This window comes from Phyllobates terribilis, unplaced genomic scaffold, assembly GCF_046119375.1.
Source record: "Phyllobates terribilis strain yellow unplaced genomic scaffold, ASM4611937v1 Scaffold_8__6_contigs__length_399053987, whole genome shotgun sequence".
NCBI lineage: Eukaryota > Metazoa > Chordata > Amphibia > Anura > Dendrobatidae > Phyllobates > Phyllobates terribilis.
Window position 1 is genome coordinate 175,574,162 of NW_027362768.1, and position 18,540 is coordinate 175,592,701.

Consider the following 18,540-nt stretch of genomic DNA (forward strand, 5'->3'; position numbering starts at 1 on the left):
GTCGCTTGTATATTAATGTTTTCATATTGTCTTTGTTTATTGTTTAGTCCCGGAGTACTAAATTTCACTAGGGGGGAATGTGTCACCCTGGCCTGGATGCCACAAGTGTAAATAAAGCTGTGTCTGAGAGCAAGGGGGAGGTTCTCTAGTCAGGGGAACATTAGCATGCAATGCCTCCTGTCTCAGGCCAGTAGGGGGAGCTGGCTGCCCCTATAAAAGCTGGTAGTGGGGGCAGGGTTAGGGAGAACCAGATGACCTGTCTCAGGACTGAGACGTGTCTCAGCAGAGCAGGGACAGACAGTTGCACTGCACCTAAGAGGAAGTGTGGCAGGAGGAGAGCCACAAGCCAGAGACAAGAGGCGAAGAGAGCCTGTCTTGGCAGATAACGGACTTAATCTACCAGACTTTGGTGTCTGAGGCTGGAAGGATTCCACATCCCCCAGCAGAGAACCAGTCCGCAAGGGACTGTATATTCCTTGGCCTAAGAAGCCTGGAGGCCCTGCCACAACAGAAGGGACCAGTAAAGCCGTACAAAGCTGGGAGCAGAAAGGAACCCACGTCGCAGGACATACAGGCGAGAATACACGGAAAGCTTGGAAACGTGGGCTGTTACCCTATAACGAGGAGATAGCCAGAAGGAGCGCAGAAAGCTCGGTAGGCCTACACCCTCACCCTGACCAGGGCCAATTTCCCCGTTGCTCTCAGACATCCAGGTCCCCTCCTAGCTGGGACTGTTTATGGGTCAGTTTACCTGTTTCAGTAAAGACCCTGGAATGCAACCTATTGTCTGTGTGCTCCTTCGCGCCTCCAGCACTACCGGTACTGGGACTCTCACCACCATCACTCCCACCATCCACTACACTGCCCTGGGGCCGCACTCTTCCCGTGGGGAGTCACACCATCCCAGCTGCACACCTCATCAGCCCCAGCGGTCTGCCTTGCAGCGGCGGTACCTAATGACCGCAAATCCACGGGTGGCGTAGTCGGACATAATCAATAGCACATAACGGACTACCACTGCCCTGACCACCCTGAGCCACGGAACCGGGTTGCCACTACTACTCCCATCGTTCCCCTATTGCCCGGATCCGAGTGCCCCACGGCCCAGGGGGCGAGTCACTTTCCCAGCAAAAGCTGCCAAAAATTAGGACGGAGCAACTTGCAATGCCCCTTACAAGAGCCATGCAGTACAGCATATTACAAACATAAGTCCCATTATTGGGGAGTGGGTGTCCCATGGTATTTGCTTATGCTTTCCCAGCAAAAGCTGCCAAAAATTAGGACGGAGCAACTTGCAATGCCCCTTACAAGAGCCATGCAGTACAGCGTATTACAAACATAAGTCCCATTATTGGGGAGTGGGTGTCCCATAGTATTTGCTTATGCCTTGCAAGCAAAAGCTGCCAAAAATAAGGACAGAGGAACTTGCAATGCTGGCACCCTGGTGATATAGTGGTGGTGGAGGCTGAGGATAAGGAGAAGAAGATTAAACAGCCGAAACGAGGAAGCGTATACCCATGTGTGGGTGTGAAGCGGTGCATGTGAATACACCTCCCGAAATAACACAGTGGATTTGACTTTATGTTACTCTGCTGTCATTTGGTGGTGATGAGAAGTCTGGCCCAATCCAGCCCTTGTTCATTTTGATAAGGGTCAGCTTGTCAGCTTTGTCAGTTGACAGGCGAGTGCGCTTATCAGTTATAATTCCCCCAGCGGCACTAAAAACACGCTCCGATAACACACTAGCGGCAGGGCAGGCCAGGACCTCCAAGGCGTACAGAGCGAGTTCATTCCAAGTGTCCAGCTTGGATACCCAATAATTAAAAGGCACAGAGGAATCACGGAGGACGCTGGTACGATCGGCAAGGTACTCCCTCACCATCTTTTGAAACTTTCCACTCCTTGTGAGAGTACCCCGCGCCTCAGGGCCTGTAAGCTGGGCGGGTGTCAGAAAACTGTCCCAGAACGTTGACAGTGTTCCCCTGCCTCTGCTGGATTGGAGTTGCATCTCTCTCGCCTGTATGCCTTGGTTGGGCAACGAACTGTGACCTCTGCCGCTTGCGTGTTCAGATGGGAATTTTTTTAAGAGTTCTGCAGCAAGGGCCTTCTGGTATTGCCCCATTTTTGTAGACCTCTCCACCTCAGGAATAAGAGAGTGAAAGTTCTCCTTGTAGCGGGGGTCTACAAGTGTCACCAACCAGTAATGACTGTCACCCAACATTTTGACAACGCGAGGGTCACGGTTAAGGCAGCGTAACATAAAGTCAGCTATGCGTGCCAGACTGGTAACGGGCAAGATTTCCGTGTCCTCACCAAGATGATGACTGACAATGCTCTCCTCCTCCTCCTCCTCCTCCTCTTCCTCCTCCCCCCTGTCCTCAGGCCACCCACGCTGAACCGACGGTATGACACTTGTACAGGTACTACCGTCTACAACGCATGATAGCAGCTCCTGTTCTTCCTCCTCCTCCTCCTCTCCCTCATTGTCCCCCAATGCACGTTGGGATGAGATGAGGCTGGGCTGTGTGTAATCGCCCGCTACGGCTTCTTGATCCATCTCATCATACTCTGGCTGCAATGCCTCCTCTTTAATTCTCTGCAGAGAGCGTTGCAAAAGACAGACAAGTGGGATGCTGACACTAATGATGGCGTCATCGCCACTCACCATCTTGGTGGCCTCCTCAAAGTTTGTCAGGATGGTACATATGTCAGACATCCAGGTCCACTCCTGAGGTCTTATGTGTGGAGTCTGACCTGAATATCGACGGCCTTGTTGCAGCTGGTACTCCACAACTGCTCTCTTCTGCTCACAAATCCTTTGCAACATGTGGAGGGTAGAGTTCCAACATGTGGGGACATCACACACCAGTCGGTGTGCCGGAAGCTGCAAACGCTGCTGCAACACAGCCAGGGCGGCGGAAGCTGTAGCCGACTTGCGAAAATGAGCTGACAGGCGGCGTACTTTCACGAGCAGATCTGGCAACTCGGGGTACGATTTAAGAAACCGCTGAACCACGAGGTTAAGCACATGAGCCAGGCATGGTACGTGTGTGATCTCACCTCGCCTCAGAGCCGCCACCAGGTTACGGCCATTGTCACACACGACCATGCCGGGATGTAGGTTCAGCGGTCTCAGCCACAGATCTGCCTGCTCTTTCACAGCTGTCCACAACTCACAAGCAGTGTGAGGTTAATCACCTAAGCTTATAAGTTTCAGTACAGCCTGTTGCCGCTTGGCGGAGGCAGTACTGCAATGCTTCCAGCTTGTAACTGATGTGGTGATATCTGAGATGGAGGCTGAACATGAGGAGGAGGAGGAGGAGGAGGATGCACAGGAGCTGCACACTGTGGGGGCAACTCTGACTGACATAGGGCCCGCAATCCTCGGTGTGGGGGGGATGTGTTCCGTCCCAAGGTCCGACTGGGTCCCGGCTTCCACTATGTTTACCCAGTGTGCTGTCAGAGAGATGTACCGTCCCTGGCCACAAGCACTTGTCCACGTGTCCGTTGTCAGGTGGACTCTCCCAGTAACTGCGTTGTTGAGGGCACGGCAGATGCTTTGGGACACGTGCTTGTGTAGTGCGGGGATGGCACACCGGCCAAAATAGTGTTGGCTGGGGACCGAGTACCACCGCCATAAGATTGCGGAAGGATTCCGTCTCCACCAGCCTAAAAGGCAGCATTTCCAATGCAAGCAGTCGTGAAATGTGCGAATTTAGGACTGTGGCCTGTGGGGCGTTAGCTGCGAATTTCCGCTTTCGTTCAAAGGTCTGGGATATGGGCAATTGAACGCTGCGGTGGGACGTGGACGTGGACGTTGATGCTATTTCTTGAGAAACTGCCATAACAAGTGAAGACTGAGAGGAGGGGGCATCTTTACATGCAGTATGGACAGGGGATTGCCTTGCACACACAACAGGGGGTTCTATTGCACGCACAACAGTGGAAGAAGCAGTGGTGACACCCGCTGACACTGGTCGTGGACCCTGGGTTTCGCCCCACAAAGTCGAGTGCTTTGCTGCCATGTGCCTGATCATGCTGGTGGTGATCAGGCTGGTAGCTTTGCCATATGATGCTGGCATGGCAGGTGGAACATATGGCCTTTTTGGGGTTATCAGCAGAGTCTTTAAAAAAATTCCAGACTCTGGAAGACCTACCGCTTGTACTGGCAACGTCCCTCGTGTTGGTGTTACGGGGAACGGTTGCCTGCCTTCTGTCTGCGGCCACCACACTGCTTCTTCCTGCCTGTTGGGGTACTCTGCCTCCCTCCCCCTGTGTGCTGCTGGCCTCACTCTGCATGTCCTCCTTCCACGTTGGGTCAGTTACTAGATCATCCACCACCTCCTCCTCTTCCACTTGCGCACCACGATCCTCCTCCTCACTTCCTGGCAATTGTGTCTCGTCATCGTCCACCTCTTGTGACAGATTGCCAACGTCGACTTCCTGTGGCCGTGGCTGTTCAAATATTTGGGCATCGCAACATGGGATCTCCTCTTCCACCACTTCAAGCGTATCAGGCGAGGGGCCCAAATATGGAAATGGACCAGTGAACAGCTCTTCAGAGTGTCCAAGTGTGGGATCACTTGCTGTCTGACGACACTCGGCATGGTGGGAGGAAGGAGCATCAGGGTGAGGAGGAGTATGCGGTCGAGACTCACGGCTACTAAGAGTTGACCGTGTGGAAGACAGACCGGAGGTGGTGGTGCCCAGGTAACTGGAAGTATTATCTGCTATCCAATTAATAACCTGTTCACACTGATCAGTTCTCAATACTGGTGTTGTTCTGTGCTTCCCTAGTAATTCGGTCAAGAAGTGGGAGCGAGAAGATGTGGCTGTTGGTTGTGGCACATTTTCACCTTGGCCACGGCCCCGTCCTCTGCACGAACCATCACCAGAACGTCCACTTCCACGTCCCTTGCCACGCGCCTTGCCCATTGTAAATGAAGTAAAATAGCTTACACTTGCACTATCAATGGAAAAAGGGTAATGAAGAGTAGATTAGAACCGTGTAAGAGGAAAACCACAGTTATTGTTTACTGGGGTATACCACACTTTTTTAAAAAGATATATTTGCGGCTGAACAGTGAGCGACACACTCAAACTGCTTTTTTTTTTAGATACCAAAGGCCCAAAACTGGATAGTACAGCGATTTGACCCGTGGAACTGCGAAACCACACTGGGATGTCGGGCCTACACAAGACTATTTTCAACAGATATATTTTTGTGTCACAACAGTCAGGAGACACTACTGTTTTTCTTTACGGAAAAAACTACCAAAAGCTGAATAATAGAGATTTTTTACCGTGGGATGGCAAAACCACAGTTATTGCTTACTGGGGTATACCACACTTTTTTAAATAGAGATATTTGCGGCTGAACAGTGAGCGACACACTCAAACTGCTTTTTTTTTAGATACCAAAGGCCCAAAACTGGATAGTACAGCGATTTGACCCGTGGAACTGCGAAACCACACTGGGATGTCGGGCCTACACAAGACTATTTTGAACAGATATATTTTTTGTGTCACAACAGTCAGGAGACACTACTGTTTTTCTTTACGGAAAGAACTACCAAAAGCTGAATAATAGAGATTTTTTACCGTGGGATGGCAAAACCACAGTTATTGTTTACTGGGGTATACCACACTTTTTTAAATAGAGATATTTGCGGCTGAACAGTGAGCGACACACTCAAACTGCTTTTTTTTTAGATACCAAAGGCCCAAAACTTTATAGTACAGCGATTTGACCCGTGGAACTGCGAAACCACACTGGGATGTCGGGCCTACACAAGACTATTTTCAACAGATATATTTTTGTGTCACAACAGTCAGGAGACACTACTGTTTTTCTTTACTGAAAAAACTACCAAAAGCTGAATAATAGAGATTTTTTACCGTGGGATGGCAAAGCCACAGTTATTGTTTACTGGGGTATACCACACTTTTTTAAATAGAGATATTTGCGGCTGAACAGTGAGCGACACACTCAAACTGTTTTTTTTTAGATACAAATGGCCCAAAATGGATAATACAGAGATTTGAACCGTGGAAGTGCAAAACAACACTTCTGTTTCTCTAGCCTACACCAGACTATTTTCAACAGTTATATTTGTGTCTGAAAAATCAGAGACACGCTTTTTTTTTGGGTGGGGGGGGGGGGACACCAAAAGGTTAATAAGACGGGTATTTGTACAGTGTGAAGGAGGAAAAAAAAGGAGGATTTAGATGAAAAAAAAAGGATTTTTCCTGGCCCCCGACACCTGGTGCTAAGTCCAGCAATTTCAGCAACACGAGCACACAGGACTGTAATGCAGCGTTTGCTGGTATAACCACTGTGTCTCCTATACAGCCTGCCTGCCTGGTATCTGGGATGGATATTAGTCCTGAAAAGGACTGTTTGCTTGTTCTGGCAGCCTTTACAGATCCTACCCTAACTATTTCGCAGATTATATCTCTCCCTAAATCAGCAGCGCTGTCCCTACACTGTCTAATCCGGAGCGACTGTGTCCAAGATGGCGGCGCCCCGTTTTAAATACTCGAGGTGACGCTGTACGGCCAGCCAATCACTGTAATGCCCACAACCAACATGGCTGCAGCATTACAGTGACTGGCTGGCAATCCCTGCATGTTCATTGGCTCTGTAAAGAGCGCCAAACATGCAGGGCGGAGACCCGGGCTCCCGCCCGAGTAACCCGGAAATGCTCGGTGCTCGCCGAACATCCCGAGTAGCATGATGCTCGGGCGAGTACCGAGCAGTGTCGAGCATGTTCGCTCAACACTAGCGGTTACATGTTGGTTGTGGGCATTACAGTGATTGGCTGGCCCCACAGCGTCACCTCGAGTATTTAAAACGGGGCGCCGCCATCTTGGACACAGTCGCTCCGGATTAGACAGTGTAGGGACAGCGCTGCTGATTTAGGGAGAGATATAAACTGCGAAATAGTTAGTGTAGGGTCTGTAAAGGCTGCCAGAACAAACAAACAGTCCTTTTCAGGACTAATATCCATCCCAGATACCAGGCAGGCAGGCTGTATAGGAGACACAGTGGTTATACCAGCAAACGCTGCATTACAGTCCTGTGTGCTCCTGTTGCTGAAATTGCTGGACTTAGCACCAGGTGTCGGGGGCCAGGAAAAATCCTTTTTTTTTCATCTAAATCCTCCTTTTTTTCCCCTCCTTCACACTGTACAAATACCAGTCTTATTAACATTTTGGTGTGTCGTCCCCCCCCCAAAAAAAGCGTGTCTCTGATTTTTCAGACACAAATATAACTGTTGAAAATAGTCTGGTGTAGGCTAGAGAAACAGAAGTGTTGTTTTGCACTTCCACGGTTCAAATCTCTGTATTATCCATTTTGGGCCATTTGTATCTAAAAAAAAAAAAAAGCAGTTTGAGTGTGTCGCTCACTGTTAAGCCGCAAATATCTCTATTTAAAAAAGTGTTGTATACCCCAGTAAACAATAACTGTGGTTTTGCCATCCCACGGTAAAAAATCTCTATTATTCAGCTTTTGGTAGTTTTTTCCGTAAAGAAAAACAGTAGTGTCTCCTGACTGTTGTGACACAAAAATATATCTGTTGAACATAGTCTTGTGTAGGCCCGACATCCCAGTGTGGTTTCGCAGTTCCACGGGTCAAATCGCTGTACTATCCAGTTTTGGGCCTTTGGTATCTAAAAAAAAGCAGTTTGAGTGTGTCGCTCACTGTTCAGCCGCAAATATCTCTATTTAAAAAAGTGTGGTATACCCCAGTAAACAATAACTGTGGTTTTGCCATCCCACGGTAAAAAATCTCTATTATTCAGCTTTTGGTAGTTTTTTCCGTAAAGAAAAACAGTAGTGTCTCCTGACTGTTGTGACACAAAAATATATCTGTTGAAAATAGTCTTGTGTAGGCCCGACATCCCAGTGTGGTTTCGCAGTTCCACGGGTCAAATCGCTGTACTATCCAGTTTTGGGCCTTTGGTATCTAAAAAAAAAGCAGTTTGAGTGTGTCGCTCACTGTTCAGCCGCAAATATCTCTATTTAAAAAAGTGTGGTATACCCCAGTAAACAATAACTGTGGTTTTGCCATCCCACGGTAAAATATCTCTATTATTCAGCTTTTGGTAGTTTTTTCCGTAAAGAAAAACAGTAGTGTCTCCTGACTGTTGTGACACAAAAATATATCTGTTGAAAATAGTCTTGTGTAGGCCCGACATCCCAGTGTGGTTTCGCAGTTCCACGGGTCAAATCGCTGTACTATCCAGTTTTGGGCCTTTGGTATCTAAAAAAAAAGCAGTTTGAGTGTGTCGCTCACTGTTCAGCCGCAAATATCTCTATTTAAAAAAGTGTGGTATACCCCAGTAAACAATAACTGTGGTTTTGCCATCCCACGGTAAAAAATCTCTATTATTCAGCTTTTGGTATTTTTTTCCGTAAAGAAAAACAGTAGTGTCTCCTGACTGTTGTGACACAAAAATATATCTGTTGAAAATAGTCTTGTGTAGGCCCGACATCCCAGTGTGGTTTCGCAGTTCCACGGGTCAAATCGCTGTACTATCCAGTTTTGGGCCTTTGGTATCTAAAAAAAAAGCAGTTTGAGTGTGTCGCTCACTGTTCAGCCGCAAATATCTCTATTTAAAAAAGTGTGGTATACCCCAGTAAACAATAACTGTGGTTTTCCTCTTCCACGGTTCTAATCTACTCTTCATTACCCTTTTTCCATTGATAGTGCAAGTGTAAGCTATTTTACTTCATTTACAATGGGCAAGGCGCGTGGCAAGGGACGTGGAAGTGGACGTTCTGGTGATGGTTCGTGCAGAGGACGGGGCCGTGGCCAAGGTGAAAATGTGCCACAACCAACAGCCACATCTTCTCGCTCCCACTTCTTGACCGAATTACTAGGGAAGCACAGAACAACACCAGTATTGAGAACTGATCAGTGTGAACAGGTTATTAATTGGATAGCAGATAATACTTCCAGTTACCTGGGCACCACCACCTCCGGTCTGTCTTCCACACGGTCAACTCTTAGTAGCCGTGAGTCTCGACCGTATACTCCTCCTCACCCTGATGCTCCTTCCTCCCACCATGCCGAGTGTCGTCAGACAGCAAGTGATCCCACACTTGGACACTCTGAAGAGCTGTTCACTGGTCCATTTCCATATTTGGGCCCCTCGCCTGATACGCTTGAAGTGGTGGAAGAGGAGATCCCATGTTGCGATGCCCAAATATTTGAACAGCCACGGACACAGGAAGTCGACGTTGGCAATCTGTCACAAGAGGTGGACGATGACGAGACACAATTGCCAGGAAGTGAGGAGGAGGATCGTGGTGTGCAACTGGAAGAGGAGGAGGTGGTGGATGATCTAGTAACTGACCCAACGTGGAAGGAGGACATGCAGAGTGAGGCCAGCAGCACACAGGGGGAGGGAGGCAGAGTACCCCAACAGGCAGGAAGAAGCAGTGTGGTGGCTGCAGACAGAAGGCAGGCAACCGTTCCCCGTAACACCAACACGAGGGACGTTGCCAGTACAAGCGGTAGGTCTTCCAGAGTCTGGAATTTTTTTAAAGACTCTGCTGATAACCCCAAAAAGGCCATATGTTCCACCTGCCATGCCAGCATCAGCTGGGGTGACAAAACTACCAGCCTGACCACCACCAGCATGATCAGGCACATGGCAGCAAAGCACCCGACTTTGTGGGGCGAAACCCAGGGTCCACGACCAGTGTCAGCGGGTGTCACCACTGCTTCTTCCACTGTTGTGCGTGCAATAGAACCCCCTGTTGTGTGTGCAAGGCAATCCCCTGTCCATACTGCATGTAAAGATGCCCCCTCCTCTCAGTCTTCACTTGTTATGGCAGTTTCTCAAGAAACAGCATCAACGTCCACGTCCACGTCCCACCGCAGCGTTCAATTGTCCATATCCAAGACCTTTGAACGAAAGCGGAAATTCGCAGCTAACGCCCCACAGGCCACAGTCCTAAATTCGCACATTTCACGACTGCTTGCATTGGAAATGCTGCCTTTTAGGCTGGTGGAGACGGAATCCTTCCGCAATCTTATGGCGGTGGCCGTCCCTCGGTACTCGGTCCCCAGCCGACACTATTTTGCCCGGTGTGCCATCCCCGCACTACACAAGCACGTGTCCCAAAGCATCTGCCGTGCCCTCAACAACGCAGTTACTGGGAGAGTCCACCTGACAACGGACACGTGGACAAGTGCTTGTGGCCAGGGACGGTACATCTCTCTGACGGCACACTGGGTAAACATAGTGGAAGCCGGGACCCAGTCGGACCTTGGGACGGAACACATCCTCCCCACACCGAGGATTGCGGGCCCTATGTCAGTCAGAGTTGCCCCCACAGTGTACAGCTCCTGCGCATCCTCCTCCTCCTCCTCCTCCTCCTCATGTTCAGCCTCCATCTCAGATATCACCACATCAGTTACAAGCTGGAAGCATTGCAGTACTGCCTCCGCCAAGCGGCAACAGGCTGTGCTGAAACTCATAAGCTTAGGTGATAAACCTCACACTGCTTGTGAGTTGTGGACAGCTGTGAAAGAGCAGGCAGATCTGTGGCTGAGACCGCTGAACCTACATCCCGGCATGGTCGTGTGTGACAATGGCCGTAACCTGGTGGCGGCTCTGAGGCAAGGTAAGATCACACACGTACCATGCCTGGCTCATGTGCTTAACCTCGTGGTTCAGCGGTTTCTTAAATCGTACCCCGAGTTGCCAGATCTGCTCGTGAAAGTACACCGCCTGTCAGCTCATTTTCGCAAGTCGGCTACAGCTTCCGCCGCCTTTGCTGTGTTGCAGCAGCGTTTGCAGCTTCCGGCACATCGACTGGTGTGTGATGTCCCCACACGTTGGAACTCTACCCTCCACATGTTGCAAAGGATTTGTGAGCAGAAGAGAGCAGTTGTGGAGTACCAGCTGCAACAAGGCCGTCGATATTCAGGTCAGACTCCACACATAAGACCTCAGGAGTGGACCTGGATGTCTGACATATGTACCATCCTGACAAACTTTGAGGAGGCCACCAAGATGGTGAGTGGCGATGACGCCATCATTAGTGTCAGCATCCCACTTGTCTGTCTTTTGCAACGCTCTCTGCAGAGAATTAAAGAGGAGGCATTGCAGCCAGAGTATGATGAGATGGATCAAGAAGCCGTAGCGGGCGATTACACACAGCCCAGCCTCATCTCATCCCAACGTGCATTGGGGGACAATGAGGGAGAGGAGGAGGAGGAGGAGGAGGAGGAAGAACAGGAGCAGCTATCATGCGTTGTAGACGGTAGTACCTGTACAAGTGTCATACCGTCAGTTCAGCGTGGGTGGCCTGAGGACAGGGGGGAGGAGGAAGAGGAGGAGGAGAGCATGGTCAGTCGTCATCTTGGTGAGGACACGGAAATCTTGCCCGTTACCAGTCTGGCACGCATGGCTGACTTTATGTTACAATGCCTTAACCGTGACCCTCGCGTTGTCAAAATGTTGGGTGACAGTCATTACTGGTTGGTGACACTTGTAGACCCCCGCTACAAGGAGAACTTTCACTCTCTTATTCCTGAGGTGGAGAGGTCTACAAAAATGGGGCAATACCAGAAGGCCCTTGCTGCAGAACTCTTAAAAAAATTCCCATCTGAACACGCTAGCGGCAGAGGTCACAGTTCGTTGCCCAACCAAGGTGTACTGGCGAGAGAGATGCAACTCCAATCCAGCAGAGGCAGGGGAACACTGTCAACGTTCTGGGACAGTTTTCTGACACCCGCCCAGCTTACAGGCCCTGAGGCGCGGGGTACTCTCACAAGGAGTGGAAAGTTTCAAAAGATGGTGAGGGAGTACCTTGCCGATCGTACCAGCGTCCTCCGTGATTCCTCTGTGCCTTTTAATTATTGGGTATCCAAGCTGGGCACTTGGAATGAACTCGCTCTGTATGCCTTGGAGGTCCTGGCCTGCCCTGCCGCTAGCGTGTTATCGGAGCGTGTTTTTAGTGCCGCTGGGGGAATTATAACTGATAAGCGCACTCGCCTGTCAACTGACAATGCTGACAAGCTGACCCTTATCAAAATGAACAAGGGCTGGATTGGGCCAGACTTCTCATCACCACCAAATGACAGCAGAGTAACATAAAGTCAAATTCACTGTGTTATTTCGGGAGGTGTATTCACATGCACCGCTTCACACCCACACATGGGTATACGCTTCCTCGTTTCGGCTGTTTAATCTTCTTCTCCTTATCCTCACCCTCCACCACCACTATACCACCAGGGTGCCAGCATTGCAAGTTCCTCTGTCCTTATTTTTGGCAGCTTTTGCTTGTAAGGCATAAGCAAATACTATGGGACACCCACTCCCCAATAATGGGACTTATGTTTGTAATATGCTGTACTGCATGGCTCTTGTAAGGGACATTGCAAGTTGCTCCGTCCTAATTTTTGGCAGCTTTTGCTGGGAAAGCATAAGCAAATACCATGGGACACCCACTCCCCAATAATGGGACTTATGTTTGCAATATGCTGTACTGCATGGCTCTTGTAAGGGGCATTGCAAGTTGCTCCGTCCTAATTTTGGCAGCTTTTGCTGGGAAAGCATAAGCAAATACTATGGGACACCCACTCCCCAATAATGGGACTTATGTCTGTAATATGCTGTACTGCATGGCTCTTGTAAGGGGCATTGCAAGTTGCTCCGTCCTAATTTTTGGCAGCTTTTGCTTGGAAAGCATAAGCAAATACCATGGGACACCCACTCCCCAATAATGGGACTTATGTTTGTAATATGCTGTACTGCATGGCTCATGTAAGGGGCATTGCAAGTTGCTCCGTCCTAATTTTTGGCAGCTTTTGCTGGGAAAGCATAAGTAAATACCATGGGACACCCACTCCCCAATAATGGGACTTATGTTTGTAATATGCTGTACTGCATGGCTCTTGTAAGGGGCATTGCAAGTTGCTCCGTCCTAATTTTTGGCAGCTTTTGCTGGGAAAGCATAAGCAAATACTATGGGACACCCACTCCCCAATAATGGGACTTATGTTTGTAATATGCTGTACTGCATGGCTCTTGTAAGGGGCATTGCAAGTTGCTCCGTCCTAATTTTTGGCAGCTTTTGCTGGGAAAGCATAAGCAAATACTATGGGACACCCACTCCCCAATAATGGGACTTATGTTTGTAATATGCTGTACTGCATGGCTCTTGTAAGGGGCATTGCAAGTTGCTCCGTCCTAATTTTTGGCAGCTTTTGCTGGGAAAGCATAAGCAAATACCATGGGACACCCATTCCCCAATAATGGGACATATGTTTGTAATATGCTGTACTGCATGGCTCTTGTAAGGGGCATTGCAAGTTGCTCCTTCCTAATTTTTGGCAGCTTTTGCTGTGAAAGCATAAGCAAATACCATGGGACACCCACTCCCCAATAATGGGACTTATGTTTGTAATATGCTGTACTGCATGGCTCTTGTAAGGGGCATTGCAAGTTGCTCCGTCCTAATTTTTGTCAGCTTTTGCTGGGAAAGCATAAGCAAATACTATGGGACACCCACTCCCCAATAATGGGACTTATGTTTGTAATATGCTGTACTGCATGGCTCTTGTAAGGGGCATTGCAAGTTGCTCTGTCCTAATTTTTGGCACCTTTTGCTTGGAAAAGCATAAGCAAATACCATGGGACACCCACTCCCCAATAATGGGACTTATGTTTGTAATATGCTGTACTCCATGGCTCTTATAAGGGGCATTGCAAGTTGCTCCGTCCTAATTTTTGGCAGCTTTTGCTTGCAAGGCATAAGCAAATACTATGGGACACCCACTCCCCAATAATGGGACTTATGTTTGTAATATGCTGTACTGCATGTGACGCGCCCCCTGGGCCGTGTGTACACGTGTGTGGGATACCCGGTGCCGGGTCTCTGGGGTCTGTAGTCTCCGTGGCGGTGACCCGGTCCCGTGGCTCAGGCTGGTCAAACCAGTGGCAGTCTTTCTTAGGTTTTGAGGTTAATTGTCCGACTGCGCCACCCGTGGATTGCGGTCAGGGAGTACCACCGCTGCGAGGCAGATCGCTGAGGCTGGTGTTGTGTGCGCAGCATAGAATGGGATAACTCCCCTCGGGAGGAGTATAGCCTCAGGGCAGTGAGTGTGGATGATGGGGGTGATGGTGCACGAGCGCAGCAGGAATGACTCAGAGTCTTTGCAGTGCAGTTCAGGGTCTTTACTGATGATTATAAGGTAGACCCTCCCGGGAGTACTGGCTAGCATAAGAGGCCTGGTCAGTCTGTGAGCAAGCAGGAGTTCCCCTGGCCAGGTGGAGTTGTAGGCCTCCCCGTCTGTTTGCACTCTTCCTGGCTACCTTGCTCTAAGCGGGTAGAAGTAGCCCACGTCCCTGAGTGTACCGTGTAGTGCTCACCCGTATGGCTGGTGACTTGGGGCCTTCTGTTAGCCTCCGCTCCACGATGGCGGTGCTGGTCCCTTGCTTGTGACTGAGCCTCCGGGCTTCTATGGCCAGAGGACCTGAAATCCCCTGCCGGCTGGTTTCTGCTGCTGGATATATAAGTCCTCACAGCTTCGGACTCCTGTGTCCGGTTCCTATTGTCTTCTGCCAGGGCGAGCTCTGCTCAGCTTCCAGCCCCTGGTCTTTAGCTCCTAGCTCCTACAGAGCTCCTTGCTGTTATTTTCCCTTGCTCTCACTCTGACTCTGACTGTTCTCTGACTCACTCAACCCCGCCCCAGATCCAGTTTATAAGGGCAGAATTCTCCCCTCTCAGGATTGGGGCAGGAGGATGTTGCATGTTTAAGGGATCCTGACCAGGAAACCTCCCACTTGCTCTCCGACGTAATATCTCTATTACTGTGGTGACCAGACCCCTGGGGTGCCACACATGGCTCTTGTAAGGGGCATTGCAGTTCCTCATAATTTTTGGAAAGCCTTCCATTCACTGCTTAGGCCAACAGTGCACGGGAGACCCAGTTGCTATAAATGGAAAAAAAGGTTTAGTTAACGCCCTCTGACCTCCATGTCATTTCCAAGGGGCATTGGAGTGGCTCGAAATTTTTGGTAGGCATTGCACTCACTGTATTCCCTATAACTGTGTTGCCAAACCGCTCCTTTTGTTACAGAAACATGTCCTACAAGACATATCTGGTTGACTGGCCTGATATTGATGTGAATGGTCCCTGTTCCTCCTGCTCTTTCTCCTTTGCCACTACCTCATCCATCATTTATCACCTGAAGCTTTGTTTTAACGGGAGTCATAGAACTTGGATAGTAGCAGGAAAACATCCAGCAATCCTCGGAGGAGGTAGGATATGCGCCAAAACGCTGACCACCTCAGGCCTAGCCGCTACTACATACATGCGCTTGCATTACAACAAAACAAAGCAGATGCTAACTTCTATCATCCTCATCATGCTCCTCACCTTGGCACTCTCAACTCCCCTGATGGAGAAGCCAGGGCCCACCGGAGGAGTCTGATAGTCCGGTGGGCTCGGCCAATGCTGCCCTAAAGCATCCCATGCCCTAAAGCAGGCCAGGCTAAGAAAAGTGTGGGAAAGGTTACCGGGACAAATAGGGGTGGCTGGGGACCGAGTATGGACACCCGGCCACCCCCTGGAGGCTGGGGAGCAAGCGGGGACTCCCGGCCACCAGGCGGCTGGGGACTGAGTATGGATACCAGGCCGCCGACACAACCATGGCGTGGTGGCCAGATTCCGCCTCCACATGCCTAAAAAGGCCCAATTTAAAGTGCAAGCAGTATGGTATTGCAGCCTGGGGGTGGGTGGGTGGTAGGCTGCATACTTGCGCTTGCATTGCAAGGAATGGGAGAGATACAATTGAACACTGCCCTGGGACAAGGACTTGAATGGGGATAGTTGCAAGTCTGCAACAACAGGTGCAAGGTGGGAGGCATCTTCGCATGTACCATGAACAGGGGTGGCAGGCTGCATACTTGAGCTTGTATTGCAAGGAATGGGGGAGGTACAATTGAACACTGCCCTGGGACTAGAACTTGCATGGGGATAGTTGCAAGTCTGCATCTTCTGATGCGGTAAGGATCACTTATGATGGTCACACTTTTAGACAGTGATCTGGGAGTCAGAGATGCTTCCAGGGGTCTTCCCTATGCTGTTCCCATGTCTTTTCAGCACTTTATGCATGTGTCACACAGCACATGGCCAGATAAGGTTGTAAAATGTTAAAATGACATTTCACGGTGAATGCATTTGTCATAGTTGAAAGCAATACAAAAGTGCAAAAACGCATAAAAAATGCTACTTGTGAACATAGCCGAAGGTGTGGAGGAGTATTTTTGTTTTTGGTCATTTATTTTAACTTATACACAAATCTTTTCCCTGGAAAGGATGTTCCTTAACATATTTCACAGGAAAAAAGTTTCACTTTCGTTTTTGAACGTTTTATTGTGAGCCTGTAAAAGTGGCTTAATACCTCTGACCACGTTGTTGACAGCAGTGACCTGGGGGTCAGAAATGCTTCCTGGGGCGATCCCCATGCTGTCCCCATGTCATTTGAGCACTGTCACTATCGTTTTGGGCACTTTTTAGGCTTTCTACAGACTGCCGGGGGTGCCACCGCAAAAATGCTCGAGTCTCCCATAGACTAGCATTGGGCTCGTTGCTTGGGTCGAGCACCCGAGTATCACGGCGAGCTCGGCTCGAGCTTCGAGCACCCGAGCATTTTAGTGCTCGCTCAACACTAGTTACTAATGCTGTCACTGAATGGTCTCCTATCCTTTTAAACCCCTTTATGGGCAGCGTGCCATAAAGCTCATCACATGATCCCTATCAGCCAAGGGGGACGTGAAATTTTGTATACAATCTGGTCCGGGACGGTTATTAGGTGCAGTATAAAGTTTACAGTATATATACTCAATTAAAGCTTTTGCATCATATCATGAAAATTCTGCAACTTTAGACTTTGTGTTTCAACTCACCATCATTTTTAGGATCTCTACTTACTGCGAATAATCCTGGATATTATTTCCATTCAGCATCTGCTCTAACATAAGTGCAAGACTTGTTACAAGACACCTCTGTGATACATTGTAACCAGCCCTGCACTTAGACACAATAATGATGGATGTAAACAAACGTTCTATTTAATAACAGATATTAAAACGTACAGAATTAAAAGTTGCAGAAGTTTCCATTATACAACTATCTATAAAACCCCTTTTTCCAGGTGTTCTGATGTAGTGATATAATATGAAGCTGCTTGGAAACATAAACAACAGGTAGCACTGCGTACAGACCTATGACGAGCAACTGATAATCAATACAAATCTTGTAATCTGTACAATTATTATCTCACGAGATTAAGGCTGTGTGCACATGTTGCATTTTTGCTGCATTTTTTTTTCTGCACAGATTTGTCACAAAACCTGAAGGATTTCCTGATGCCAGCAAAGTGAATGAGAATCCTGAAGCCTCATGCACACGTTGCTTGTTTGTGACTTACAGATTATTATCTGCAGCATATCAATTCTTTCAGCATTTTTGCTGCAGATTTCACCCAGACTAATAATTGGGCAAAAATCTGCACCAAAAACGCAAGTAAAAAAAACTCAGCAAAAATGAGGCGAAAACTTGTCTTTTTGCCGCTGCATTTTACCTGCCAAGAGATGCAGAAATTTCTGCACCAAATACTTAACCTGTGCACATACCCTATCATTTGCCATCAATCATCTTGGCCAATGCCATCAATTGCATATTAAAAGGATAAAAAAAAACACGCTGGCAAATAAAAAAAAAGTGCAAAACTTTTGTACAAGTTGCATGGACATGATAGATGCAGCCCTAAGAAGCTGTAATGGTTGAATCTGACACGACCCCGCATCCCATGCTATAACCCTGCATTCCCTGCTATCCTAGGTGGCATCGCTCGTCTGCCCTGTTATGGGTTATTAGCTAGTAATGGCCCCTCATTAGTTAATGCAGTTAATGAATGCACATAGCCGCTCCTTACTGTGAAATAAGCCAGGACAGCAGCGTCGGTGCCCATCATCATCCTCTCCCTCTAACTACTTTTCCCGTAGCCTGATCCCACTAGTCCAGAGGGCAGAGTGAGCCTCATTCACAGGGGGCAGTGGGCAGAGTTTGGCGTTGTTTATTAGAGTTATGTATGTGTGGGCCATCTCTAGTGGCCTTTGATGTCAGATCAGGATCGTGCTCTTTGAAACTGTACACTCCTTTTTTTTTTTAACATCTTCCCAGAGAACAGTATGCGGCTTACGAGGCCAGAAACCCTAGAACGTGCAGTAGAGGCCCTTGTGTGCGTTCCTTGGCACCGGCACTCAGTGCTGGGGGAGCCTCACCCAACGCCATTCCCGACAGCATTGACTTGTCTGTTAACCCTCCGAGGGGCTCAGCTTAAAGTTTATTTGTAAACTGGAAAAAAAGTGTGCCCACCCTGTAATTTACATACTAATGTAGATTATACTTGGCAGTGAATATTCAATTTCCCAGCAGCGCCACTACTGGAGAAATGAAGTTGTTCACACTGTCCATTTACATCAATGGATTGTTGGTGTGATGCAGG

At 48.8% G+C, this 18,540-nt stretch overlaps 1 long non-coding RNA gene across 1 annotated transcript in view; it reads right to left on the reverse strand.

The window, feature by feature from the left end:
• Nucleotides 1-18,066, reverse strand: part of LOC141156461 (uncharacterized) — a 135,849-nt gene extending 117,783 nt beyond the window's left edge. The window contains exon 1 of the long non-coding RNA XR_012247628.1: nucleotides 17,968-18,066. This is a non-coding gene — a long non-coding RNA (uncharacterized lncRNA). The remainder of the gene's footprint in view (nucleotides 1-17,967) is intronic.
• Between the last annotated feature and the right edge of the window lie 474 nt (nucleotides 18,067-18,540).